The 13,522-nt window shown below is 43.3% G+C and overlaps 1 protein-coding gene across 4 annotated transcripts in view; it reads right to left on the bottom strand.

The window, feature by feature from the left end:
- Window positions 1-13,522, bottom strand: part of LOC133475469 (plexin-A1-like) — a 231,610-nt gene that overhangs the window by 203,696 nt on the left and 14,392 nt on the right. The window contains exon 2 of one of the 4 annotated variants that reach the window (XM_061768359.1): window positions 12,262-12,416. The exons of 1 other annotated variant lie outside the window; for it this stretch is intronic. The gene's annotated coding sequence lies outside the window, so the exon portion shown is untranslated. Of the gene's footprint in view, window positions 1-7,393; window positions 7,469-12,261; window positions 12,480-13,522 lie in introns of those variants that run through there. 2 more of the 4 variants (XM_061768394.1, XM_061768384.1) reach the window with 2 other exon arrangements.

Below are 13,522 nucleotides of genomic sequence, written 5' to 3'. Positions count from 1 at the left end.
ACCGCACCAGTCACTAAGACACTCTTAAATAGCAGAATGAGTGGCACGTCATCACTTTTTTACCCGTTTGAACTGCCATGCCATGTACATAGTCATTTCCGAAGCTCTGCATCTTCCTCCAATGCAACGTTTCCTCTCGCACTTCTGAGCATCAGCATGCAGACAGAATCACATGAGTAATCCCCTGGAACTGCCTGCTCGCCCGCCCCATGGTAGTTATAGGTCATTCACATACACAATTACATGTGTCATGTTCATGCATAGAACGCATGCACAGGTTTGAGGGTACACAACAGGTTGACATGCATGCACATCATGCGCTAACCTTCCCTGCATTTTAAGCCCTTCTACAAACCCACGTCCAATGATGTGGTGACGTTGTGTAAAACGTAAATAAAAACAGAATACAATGATTTGCAAATCCTTTTCAATATATTCAATTGAATACACTACAAAGACAATATATTTATTGTTCAATCAGATGAACGTTATTGTTTTTTTGTTGTTGTTGTTGTTGAAAATATGCTCTCATTTTGAATTTGATGCCTGCAACATATTCCAAAAAAAGCTGGGACAGGGGCAACACCAGCCTGGGAAAGTGGAGGAATGCTCCAAAAACACCTGTTTGGAACATTCCGCAGGTTAACAGATTAATTGGAAACAAGTGAGTGTCATGATTGGGCCTCCCTGAAAGGCTCAGTTGTTCACACGCGAGGATGGACGAGGTTGACTACTTGGCGAACAACTGCATGAGCAAATTGTCCAACAATTTAAGAACGACGTTTCTCAATGTACAGTGGCAAGGCATTCAGGGAGTTCATCATCTATGGTCCATCGTGGCAAAAGATTCCGAGAATCTGGTGAAATCTCTGCACGAAAGTGGCAAGGCCGAAAACCAACATTGACTGCCCGTGACCTTTGATCCCTCAGGCGCCACTGCATTAGAAACTGGCATCATTGTGGAAAGGATATTGCTATGTGGGCTCAGTCACACTTCAGAAAACCATTGTGAGTTAACACAGCTTGCTGCTACATCCACAAATGCAAGTTAAAACTCTACTTGGCAAAGTGAATGCCATATTTTCAACAAGACCCAGAAACACCGCCGGGCTTGTCTGGGCCCGAGCTCATCTGAGGTGGACCGTTGCAAAGTGGAAAAGTGTGTAGGGGTCCACGTCCCAAATTGTTTTTGGAAATCATGGATGTCGTGTCCTCCGGGCCAAAGAGGGAAAGGACCCTCCAGACTATTATCGGCCCAAAGTTTCAAAGCCAGCTTCTGGCATGGGTAACTTGAACAACTGTAAAGGCACCATTAATGCCGAAAGATGCATACAGTGTAATGTGTCCTACTCGGGGGGCGCCAACTAACGGCATTCTATGGATACGAATACACATGAATTGGAAAGTCTGTATGCGAAACTTAGAAAGCACTATTGAAAGTTTATTCTATTTTCACTTTGGGCGTCATGGCCAAATACAAATGCTTGTCATTATAGTGCACTTTGCACTTCACAAGCAACAGCCATTATTGCTCACATTCACACCAGAAACCAAATCAAGACTGCTTGGGTGGCAGTAAAAGTGACTCTTTTAAATAGCTATGGATGGAATTTGAGATAGTCCACGGTATATCTACACTACTGAAGTAAAACACGGCTTGAACTCCTGCTGGAGCCATTCAAGTCCAGCAGGAAAAATGAAATGTGCTGAAACAATTCGCTTTCAAGTTTCCACATCCATCCATCCAGTTTTCTGAGCCACTTCTCCTCACAAGGGTCGCGGGAGTGCCGGAGCCTATCCCAGCTATCATTGGGCAGGAGGCGGGGTACGCCCTGAACTGGTTGCCAGCCAATCGCAGGGCACATACAAACAAAACAACCATTCACACTCACAGTCACACCTACGGGCAATTTAGAGACTTCAACTAACCTACCATGCAAGTTTTTGGGATGTGGGAGGAAACCGGAGTGCCCCGAAGAAACCCACGCAGGCACGGGGAGAACATGCAAACTCCACACAGGCGGAGCCGGGGATTGAACCCCGCTCCTCAGAACTGTGAGGCAGACGATCTAACCAGTCGCCCACCGTGCCGCCCCTTTCCACATGTTCACCAGAAAAAAAGAATGCTTAAAATCAAACCACTGGCCCCAATTATAGCCACATCAACAATTTCACTAAGTTACAGACACACATCAGGATGCTGCTCTGCGCACACACAAACACCCACATACTGTATGCAGGACAAACAAGCACAGGATGTTAAAGTAGTCTGAAACTCTTCAGTCTCATATCCAAAATCAAAAGCCTTCCTGGTCTGACTTGGAGAAAAAAGCAGTGAAAGATTGACATTGTTGCTACCTTATCCAAATTGTGTCAGATTCCAATCACGAATCAAGAATGATCGCGCTGCAAAGGAACAGCCACCGATGAAAGTCGTTTGGAAACAGCAACAACGAAAAAATTATTAGGTTAGCTTCTCTTTTGGCGGGCGACACTTTTTGCAAAAAGAAGAAGCAGATTCGAAAAGAAGTGCCAAGAACATGAGAAGTTTTCTTATTCTAGATAGATAGCTCAATACTCCTGAAGAGATTGAAGCTCCGTTCTAAATGATTGGTAGAGCACTAATGGATACTAATCAAACCTCAGTACAGTATTCAAAATCTATTGGGTTCGTGCTCTGATATGTAACAATAATCCGACATGGCAGCGCGGATCCTATGGAGGTCCATTACTTAACATGTGCTACCATGAAACAGAAGTCTTACCAAAAGTCCTGATGGGCTCAACTCAAGAGAAAGAGCGAGAGCAATAAAACTAAATGTAAAACGTAAACCCCCCATTCTTTCAATTCTTGCGTTGGTTATAGGGAGTATAAGACAAATACTACTGGGAAAGCAGGAAACAGAATAAAGAAACAAAAGAGGAAATCCAACACCAAATAATAGCACTCAATTCCATAACTGTGAAGAAAGGAATAAGAAAGACAAATGGGGAGAGGAACAACAACAAAAAGAAAATCACAGAAGGCACCATTAGGCAGACATTATTGAATGCATTCGTCGCACTAAGAAAAAAAAATGCTTTTGTTTGGACTTCCACGAAACTTGACACATTCCATTCCATGTCTGAACCATTTGCAAGCGCCATGTCCGCGTCCCCTCACAACGGTTCCCCATGCGTCACCAGCTTGTAAAGTTAGTGATACATGGGCCAATTTTAACGTCCAAGTCGCAATACTTTCAAGTCGAAAACCTCAAGGTGCATTGGATACGTTTCATCATTTTTCTGACCCTGCGCTGTTCCGCTTTGCTTCGGGGGGGGGGGAAATGGAAGCATTTACTATCAACTGCACACCGCTTATGTGCTCCATCATCCATATCCTTCACTTTATCCTTGCTCTCATATGGGAATTTGAAGGTGACAGAATTGCACACAATACCGAAAAGAGGAACAGGAACTTTGAGGATGAGGCCACACAAATGTTTAAAAAAAAAAAAAAAAAAAAATCAACAGATAGATTAGCTAGGATAGCCAGATAAGATAAGATAGACAGATAGACAGATAGACAGATAGATAGATAGATAGATAGATAGATAGATAGATAGATAGATAGATAGATAGATAGATCAACGAATTACAGCATACATATACACATATAACCGGTAGTCCGCCGTGCTAACCAGTCGACCGCCGTGCTAATCGGTCGTCCACTGTTCTAACCAGCCGTCCGCCGTTCTAACCAGTCGTCGGCCGTGCTAACCAGCCGTCCGCCGTGCTAACCAGCCGTCCGTCCTGCTAACCAATCATCCACTGTCCTAACCACTCGTCCGCTGTGCTAACCGATGGTCTGCCGTGCTAACCGATCATCCGCTGTGCTAAGCGGTCTTCCGCTGTGCTAACCAGTCGTCGGTCGTGCTGCCCGGCCATACATTAGTTGCTGCTCAGCACGAACTCTTCAAGTTGTTTCATCGCGAGGATCGCTAGTTGTCTGTTTATTAAGGTATGTTCAACAACTAGTGTAGCGGTGTCTACATTTGAGCAACTTGGACACATAGAAGTCAGACGTTCTGAAGAAAGATGACTTTTGTTGAATTACTTGTTTTCGCAGATGTTCCAATATATGAGTCTGTCCCTGAGCCATCACCATCTCTGACCAAAAAACAAAAGTCTTAAATATGCAAAAAAAAAAAACCTGACTTAACCTGTACGCTTAAATCACCTGCTTCTGGGAGTTTGTGAGCGCACCTTCTTGTGTGTCCTTGTGCAATACACTGAACCCACACGCTCCACTTTTCATGAGCGATGAGAGGATGCACCGCACGGTTCGCTAATCCTGTTCCTCAAAGTCAGATGCAACCTTACAGTCACCTCTCTTTCTCTCGCTCTCTCTCTCTCACCCACCCACCCCCACACACACACACACACACACACATTTTGAGCACTCAACAAAATGAGGTGAGCCTCAATTTGTGTGCGAGATGATCAGAGGGAGGGTCACAGTTTTCTCTGACTCAGCAGTTATGATACCTTCATTTATTTCATCCTCAACACTGAGCCAAGTGGGCCCGTGCCAGGAGGCCTTTCGCAGATGTTTAAAACACAACATCGACTGCAAAGTGAGAAAAGCACTCGCGCTCGCTCCGTTTGTGTTGATCAAGGTCTTTTGGGGTTGAAATTAAGGGATAAGAGTCTTGGCTGGACACCGATGTTGTAGTCGTTCAGTACAGCCAGCTTGGGTGCAGAGATGTTACATTTCTCCGAGCCATTCAGCGAGGAAAAATAATTGGAAGTAACTTGGAATAAAACTTTTAATATCCATGCACGATTGACAGGGGGATTCAATACATTTAAAATAATGAGATAAAACTAAAATAAAACTCATCGGATCAGTGCTGGCCACAGTCATTTTGAGTCATTTTGTTGATCCTGCTTGCTAACTGAGTCAGTAACTAACTAAAGTACTATTGTCAAACTCAAGGCCTTGTGGCCAGATCTGGCCCGCCACATCGTTTTGTGTGGCTGGCGAAAGCAAATCATGTATGTCAACTTCTTCTTCTTAATAAAATCTGGACAAAATTTCAAATACTCTTGACGTTGTGTTAAACATAAATAAAAACAAAATACAAGGATTTGCAAATCATGTTCAATCTATATTTAATTGAATACACTACAAAGACAAGATATTTTATGTTCAAACTGATAAACTTGATTGTTTTTAGAAAATAATTAGAAACATTGAATTTTATGGCTGCAACACGTTCCAAAAAAGCTGGGACAGGTGGCAAAAAAAACTGAGAAAGTTGAGGAATGCTCATCAAACACCTGTTTGGAACATCCCACAGGTGAACAGGCTAATTGGGAACAGGTGGGTGCCATGATTGGGTAGAAAAGGAGCTTCCCTGAATACATAACCCAGAACTTGTGTTTATTAAACACCATGAAGGAGAAATAGACATGGATGTATGCCAAGCGTGGGTTAGACTAACAGTCATTCACAAGCAAAGATGGGGCGAGGTTCACCTCTTTGTGAACAAGTGCGCGAGAAAATAGTCGAACAGTTTAACGACAATGTTCCTCAATGTACAACTGCAACAAATTTAGCGATTTCATCATCGACGGTCCATAATATCATTAGAAGGTTCAGAGAATCTGGAGAAATCACTGCATGTAAGCGGCAAGGCCGAAAACCAACATTGAATGCCCGTGACCTTCGATCCCTCAGGCGGCACTGCATCAAAAACCGACATCAATGTGTAAAGGATATCACCACATGGGCTCAGGAACACTTCAGAAAACCAATGTCAGTAAATACAGTTCGGCTCCACATCCGTAAGTGCAGCTTGAAACTCTACTATGCAAAGCAAAAGCCATTTATCAACAACACCCAGAAACACTTCACTGGGCCCGAGCTCATCTAAGATGGACTGATGCAAAGTGGAAAAGTGTTCTGTGGTCCGAAGAGTCCCCATTTCAAATTGTTTTGGGAAATTGTGGACGTCGTGTCCTGCGGGCCAAAGAGGAAAAGAACCATCCGGACTGTTATGGACGCAAAGTTCAAAAGCCAGGTATGGGGCTGTGTTAGTACCAATGGCATGGGTAACTTACACATCTGTGAAGGCACCATTAATGCGGAAAGGTACATACAGATTTTAGAGAAATATATGCTGCCATCCAAGCAAAGTCTTTTTCATGGACACCCCTGCTTATTTTAGCAAGACAATGCCAAACCATATTCTGAACGTGTTACAATAGTGTGGCTTCGTAGTAAAAGAGTGCGGGTACTAGACTGGCCTGCCTGCAGTCCAGACCTGTCTCCCATTGAAAACAAACAACCATTCGCACTCACATTCACACCTACGGGCAATTTACAGTTGTCAATTAACCTACCACGCATGTTTTTGGGATGAGGGAGGAAACCAGAGTTTCCCACACAGGCACGGGGAGAACATGCAAACTCCCCACAAGTGGGGCCGGGGATTGAACCCTGGTCCTGAAAACTGTGAGGCAAACGCTCTAACCAGTCGTCCACCGTGCCGCGGGTTGTACATAATGAAAAATAGTATTGAGATATTCCAAAAAGGTTTTTGTAAAAAAAAAACTGTTTTTACAGTAATATGAACAATAGTTGAGCAAACTATTATCTTTGACTTCTGATTTCAAAATTAGTTAATCAACCATTTGTTGTTTCAATGTAATAATATGAGGCACTTAAACATAGGGTTTCACACGAGTCAAGAGCCATGTAAGGAAAACCGTAACTACAATGTGACCTGTGACAACAATGAGTTTGACACACTTAGTACAATGACGACAATACTGGGAATAAAAACATCAAGTCAAAAGGATAGTATTTTATGCCATCAATTGTCTGTATGATCATTTTAGTTCTGAAATTGCCAGGATTTCACAATCGTTGAGTATATTAATGATAATATTCACAATAATGACAATGATGATAATAATGGGGGTGAAGGGGGGGGTTCTTTTTTGTCCAAAACATGAACAAAACTTATCTCGAGAGTTGTTACTTATCTTAGTAGCTTAATGTTGCAAATGTTTGATGCACACCACGTAGTAAACGTTCTATAAACGTTCCTTTCAGTGTTGTGGAGGCGGACTTGATGTCATCACGCATGCACGTCCAATGTCAACCTTTCCATTGCACCTCACCTTTTTGTCCTCCCTTTCCCGAGAGCTCCTTATCGCAACAAGAAGAGGAACAAGAAGGGGTTTGTGCAGTCTTAACTCAACAAAGCTCACTGTCGCTGTGCTTCCTTCCCCTCCTCTTAGCGCACTCATCTTTGCCTCACTGCTTACAGATGCTCCCCCCCCCCCCCCCCCTCATCTCCTATCTCATTTCCTTCACTTTCTCACATTTTTCCTCATCTCTCACCTCATTTGTTTCCCTCAACGACGTTGGCCCTTTGTCGTACTGCTGCCTTCTCCGTTCACTTTTTTGGATTCCTGTGCTTGACGATAAAGAAGAGAGGACAGACGTATACAGACGCATGCACGTTGCTGTTGAAATTATCACATTAAACGTGTTGACGTTTTTCAAAACAATCCACCTATTATTAGTTTGCAATACGGTAAAAAAAAATACTCATTGCTAAGTGAAATGTAATGATGTTGCGGTGTTTTATGCATCTTAAAAGATTATTACTTCAGGTTCTCTTCTCAGCCGCAGACAAAAAGACCAATAAAACTTAAGATGAAGTATAACATTGGCTGTATGACCTCGGCTACCGTAAATATCAGCGATCAGCTATCCTTTAAAATAAGTAGGGTTCTTGCTCTGACATGGATAAATAAGCCCTAGTGACCTTATCTTGGATCGGAAGTAATTCAACATTAGATTATTCCCTCGGGGATCAATAAAGTTACAACCTAACCTCATGTTAAATAGGACTACGATTGTTGCCTTGATAGAGAAAAGAAACATGAAAATTGAAACAGCCACAACATTAAGACCGCTACGAACAAGACCCAGCTCTCAGTATACTGCAGTGCATTTGTACGAAGTATAGCCACAATAATAAACGTATTGTTAATACTTGCGTGTCAACGAAAACTAACATTATTAAAGGCAGAATGGGATGGCCAAGTGTGTGTTTCCAAGAAATGTCAAGGATTATGTAGCGGGGCAGTAATTATAAAGACAACTTGTATTGTATCCCGCTATACTGTACTGTAGTTTCCGCAAGCATTCACACACACACGCACGCGCGCGCGCGCGCTCGCTGCACTGATTATTCCGCTGCCTCAACTGTTCAGACTGCACAGCAGCACGAGGCCTAAATTGATCCTTTGGGACGACGCAGCACAAGCTGTATGCTCCGCAGATGAAAAAAAATATATATTTTCATCGCCGACTAAACAACAGCGGAATTATCCGAACACACCGAAAAACAAGGAAATGTGTCAAGCAGTTTACACACCCTTCATGTGACTTCAGAGCAGGTCCTCATGTCAAAACGTTCCCCTACAAGTGGATGGTTTCATCTTGGGAGGTATTTGTGTTTAGGAAGTGAGTAAAACGGTCTTGCACTTAGCTGTCACGTCGGCACACGCCGTCTCCTCTTACAAGAGAAACTATTTCGATCAGGCCGCTCAGTTTGATGTGCTCGACCTTCCAGCAAAATCGTAGCAAGAACTTAAAAAGCTCCTTTACACTCTTGCGCTACTTTATTTACACCCTCACACTTCTTTCCTGTTTATTTCACATTAAAGTCGGGATTTGTTGTTACTGTCACAAGGGAAAAGTTTAAAAAAAAAAAAAAAGACGGAGGAAGCAAGAAGTTAAGTCGATGCAATTGCATAGGATGTAAATGACAATATAATACACATATTACTAATGCTGTGGTTCTCTACCACCATATTTTTAGGCTTCATAACATTTAGAAGAGAAAGCAGGTAATATTGTTTATTTAGCGATATTACGGTGTAAAATAGTGTTTAGTGTCAGGCCTTGCTATTGTTCTGGGATGCTTTTGTTGTTGCAGGCATTTGGCACAATGGCGTTCACGTTGCCGGTTGTACGTTTTGGACTTTGAACGCAATTTCGAGTCCGACTTTTTTTACGTTAAGCGTACACAACTTACATTTAGATGACAACGACCTACTCGATAACGGGGATATTTCCGCTTGGAGTTTCTGAAAGGTTTTTCCTAAGATGACGTCTATGTCAAAACGTTACCATCAATGTGGACCTGAAAAGTGATGACGCTGTAATGTCCTTGTAGACAGTTTCACCGTTTACACAAAATGTTTGAAGCGATCACGCAGAAATGGCAACAACTGCCGCTTTTGAGACCCGTTTGGAAATGTTTGAGATTCCCGACCACGACAACACATTTTGTTTGTTTTGAGTTGAAAACCAATGTTGTGCAATCGGGGCCCCAAGATGAGAGGTCTGCAGAGGTTAGCTCAACTTGGCTCCACCACTAACGTCTCAATCCAGGGCCATCCTGTCCTTTATCCTAACCTCTTTAGCCTACATTTAAATGGGATGAACCGGCCAACTCAGACTGGGTGATAAAGGTTTCAATTTAAATAACGTCTTCCTAACATCTTGTTCTAATTCCGACTTTTAACTGGTGTTTTGCAATGCCATGTGGGTTTCAATCTCAGCTCAAAAGTAGAAGAGCGCAGTGAGCCAGCTGCCACCGCGGCAGCCCACACTGCGTTTAAATGTCAAATCTGAAAACGTCCCATCTATGGCATCCCTCGACGTGTTGCGGGGAGCGCACGCGAGCGCGGCTTTATCGAGTCCGAAGCCGCTCTGCGTGGTCGACTGTCAGCGGAGAGCGCCGACCCCGCTCCTCCTTCAACAGACGCACCAAATCTGAAGCAGTTGGTGCTTTGGTCCAAACGAGGCAGGTTCCTGCTAGGCAAGGTGGCGAGGAGCCAATATTGAACTTGTGTCATTCTCAGGGCAGTCCAAGAAACTGAGTGTTGATGGTCTTCCAAACTACACGTGAATCATAATAAACACTCGAGCGATAAACATCGTAGATGGAAACGTTAATGCCACAAAGTCAGCACTTGTTGTCGATAACATGCGGTAAAGAAACCGATTCGGTCACCATTTCTTTGCATCCGAAAGACCAACGACATGACGTCAGCTGTGGAAAGTGAAGCTGCAGAGAGATTTTCTCCGCCCCTAAAGAATAATCGATTCATTGAGTCACCCCGCTCCAAAACTCTGCAAGCATGTTACATTTTCCCACAAAACTGCCATAAATATGCCATAATTACAATGATTATATGTTCGGGTATTCATTGTATTTATGGATTTTTTTTTTGAGCGGGAAAACGCAATCTGACAGAGTTGCAAGCTTGCAGCTGATGTGATGCCTACAGAGTTTAGAGTCCGTGCCAATTCTCAACTCCAGTCCCCGGTCGGGCTCTTCTGCAGCATTGCAGTACAATATAAAATATACATAAATCAATAAATATTGCAGTACAGTATCAAATATACATCAATTACGAACATTGCAATTTTAAGGGCGAATAGCTTCGGACCAACCTTCTCCAGTATAGAATAAATGTTTTTTCAGCTAAGCCAAAAATAAATTGTATTTAATATTATTTCATGTATTATTTATCTTTTTTTTTTTTTTTTCTAATTTCAGTGCTGCTCCTACTAAATTCTCATGAGAAAAGGTTCCAAAAACATTAATTAGGCTTCATTAAAGCTTAAGATCTTGATTTTGTGTTTCAGGGACCACAGACGGCGTCCTCGAAGCTCCCTTTTTGAGATTTGAACTCAGAATGTACCTAACACACAGACTACTCGAAAGGAGTGGGACCAAATTAATAATAAAGACTCCGGGACTAAATTAGGTAATTAGGTTACGGGCAGCCAGAAGCAGACGCAGCGTCAGAGTCGGATCCTGACTCACTTGGAGTTCACTACTGCGAGTATAACAAGGGAGTATATCAGAACCATGATGTCACTGTGCAACGCTTTGCATGCTCAGGTGATGTTCAGTACACTTACGCCACCGTCTGATATCACACACCCTCACAAGTTCACTCTGGAGAGGCACAAGACGAGCAAAAATGAAATGAGCGTCAGAAACACGCACACGCGTGCGCGCGCGCAAGCTCGCGCACGCCCATTGTGGCAGCTAACCTTGCAGGTTCACATTTGGCGCAGCAAGGCAACAAAATGCTGCCTATCTTTGGTGTAAAAAGGAACAGAATTAAGGACATTGAAAATGAAATGTTAACGCCATGTCGTGCGCGAGCCAGAAGCTGAGCATCGGACTGCGGAGCGTTTCTTTACTGACCAGAATCCAGAACCAGAAACCAAGAACCCTAATAGTCACCCCATCATATTGCATAATTACCCCCAGAATTCCATCATTAGAATGTTTATGGTGGGCAACTAGTTTTGAGGTCAAGGGGGGGGGGGGGAAATGTGCCAAGCTTTCCAAAATGACATGAAGGGACAGATTTGGCCCACAGGCCTTGAGTTTGCCACCTGTGATCTCAACCACATCTGCCACTTAAAGTCGCTTGCACTCCATCACACCCGGACGTGTTACTAATATTTTGGCTCCCGTGCGAGGTATTCCAATATTAGGAACAGGTTGTTAAATCATTTACGTACTGACGGCGTCAAATGGGGAGTCAGCATTATTATTTCAGTACGCAGTCGGTTATCTTTCTTTAATGCAGCTTTTTTTGCACTGGATCACACGAGACGGTGCGGTGCGGGTGTGCCTAATGCTGTGGCCAGCGGGCGGAGGCGTGGAGAGGTGAGACTTTGCAGGGGGAGTCGAACATTTCTGGAAATCCAGCCACATTCTTTTATTTCCAATAGTGCAACGTTGTGAAATGGGGCCGCACTGGAGCGCAGACGTCCGAGAGCAAACCAAGCATATATATATATCTTTTCTTTTTTTTTTTTTGCAATGATGTGGTGAAGCCAACTCCCGAACTTGAGCAGAATCACTCGTTTTTTTTTTTTTTTTTTGCGTCTTCATATGCGCGCAAACGAACACATTTAATGCGTAGAATGAAAAGGGATGCCTCCTGCACAGACCCGGTCTGTCTGTCTGTTTGTTTTTTTTTTTTTTTGTTTTTTTTTTTTTTTGTAAAACGGACAACATAAGTAGAACACGACAGTCAGGAAAGGTTCGGAGAATTCTGAATAATCATCGTGTACTGTACACTTCAGATGCATGGGTGGATGGAACAAGCGCGGATACATAAAAATGACAAAATAAAAAATAAAAAAAGTTGAGTACTTACTGGTTCCAACAGTCCTTAACGTTATTTGTGCCTTGACAAAAACTCATGAAAGACGTCGCGGAGGCAAGAGAGGCGCAGACATTTACATTCCCGGCCGAGATGTCAGGCGGCTGCAGAACCGGCACCGGTCCGAAAGCTCTCAGCTCCGCGGCTTCCTGCGCACAGGAGAGCAGCAACCAACATGAATGAGAGCCAGACTGTGAGACTCAGACATCCAATAATCCAGAGCGCGAGAGAGGGAGAAAGGGAGAGAGGGGCAAAGAGAGAGAGAGAGGGGCTCCCCCTGGCGGCGTAATTGTGTTAGAGCGTATGACCAGGCGCGCCTTGCAATGTTGCCTGTTGGTGGCAGCATTGAACTCATGGACCCCCGTTACAGGGTTTTTTTTTTTAAAGTCTGTTTCAAACTTGTATTGTATATATAAAAAAAAATAATAATAATAATAATTGAAAAAAAAAACAGCACATCTCAAGATGCTTAAATATGCATCAGGGAAATCCAAATCCATTGACGGATGCAATCCAACACGTGCCTGCTTGTTGGTAGGCAGAGTTCACAGGGCTCCATCATAACTGCACACTCGGTTGCTTGCATGATAAAATAGCCGGGAAAAAAAACCAAAAAATGAGAGTTATGAGAGTCACTGACACTCACACGAGACTTTAGTGAAGGCAGCGTGGGTTCAGCTCCCGTAGCGATGGTGAGAATGCGAGTGGTTGGTTTTCTGTTTGTGCCCTGGCTAACAGTCCAAGCTATATTCTGCTTTTCGCCCAAAATCAACCGTGATAGGCTTCACCTCGCCGCAACTGCAAGAGGATAAGCGCCATAGAAAATGGAGGCGCGATGAGACAACGCTGTACAGGCAAATTTCCCAATGTAATGATTGCTCTGTATTGAATATAAAACGGCATTAGGAGTAACGTACCACCTGGTGAGCCGCACGGAGTCTTTATGTGCATTCATAGTTAAGATATTTGGAAGCAGAAGAGTCAGCGGAGTCAACGGCAACCGGTCGCTAGCCGCAGGCTAATTAGCTCGCTGCTACGTGCATCATCACTTCTTATTAATGTTCTATTGTATTTGTTTTAGAGCAGCTGTCTCAATTTTACACTTTGTGTGACAATTATGAATGTTAAAACAATCAATGTAGCATGCTCACCTCTGAATTACGACCAGGTCATTAGTAGAGTGGTTTATTGCTTTAATATTAATTATTAATAATATACGACTGTTCAATGTGGTTAGTAAAGGTTTTTAGTTTGA

This window comes from Phyllopteryx taeniolatus, chromosome 1, assembly GCF_024500385.1.
Source record: "Phyllopteryx taeniolatus isolate TA_2022b chromosome 1, UOR_Ptae_1.2, whole genome shotgun sequence".
Taxonomy (NCBI): domain Eukaryota; kingdom Metazoa; phylum Chordata; class Actinopteri; order Syngnathiformes; family Syngnathidae; genus Phyllopteryx; species Phyllopteryx taeniolatus.
The sequence above is the reverse complement of the archived record's forward strand: the minus strand, read 5'-3'. Positions and strand labels throughout refer to the sequence as shown.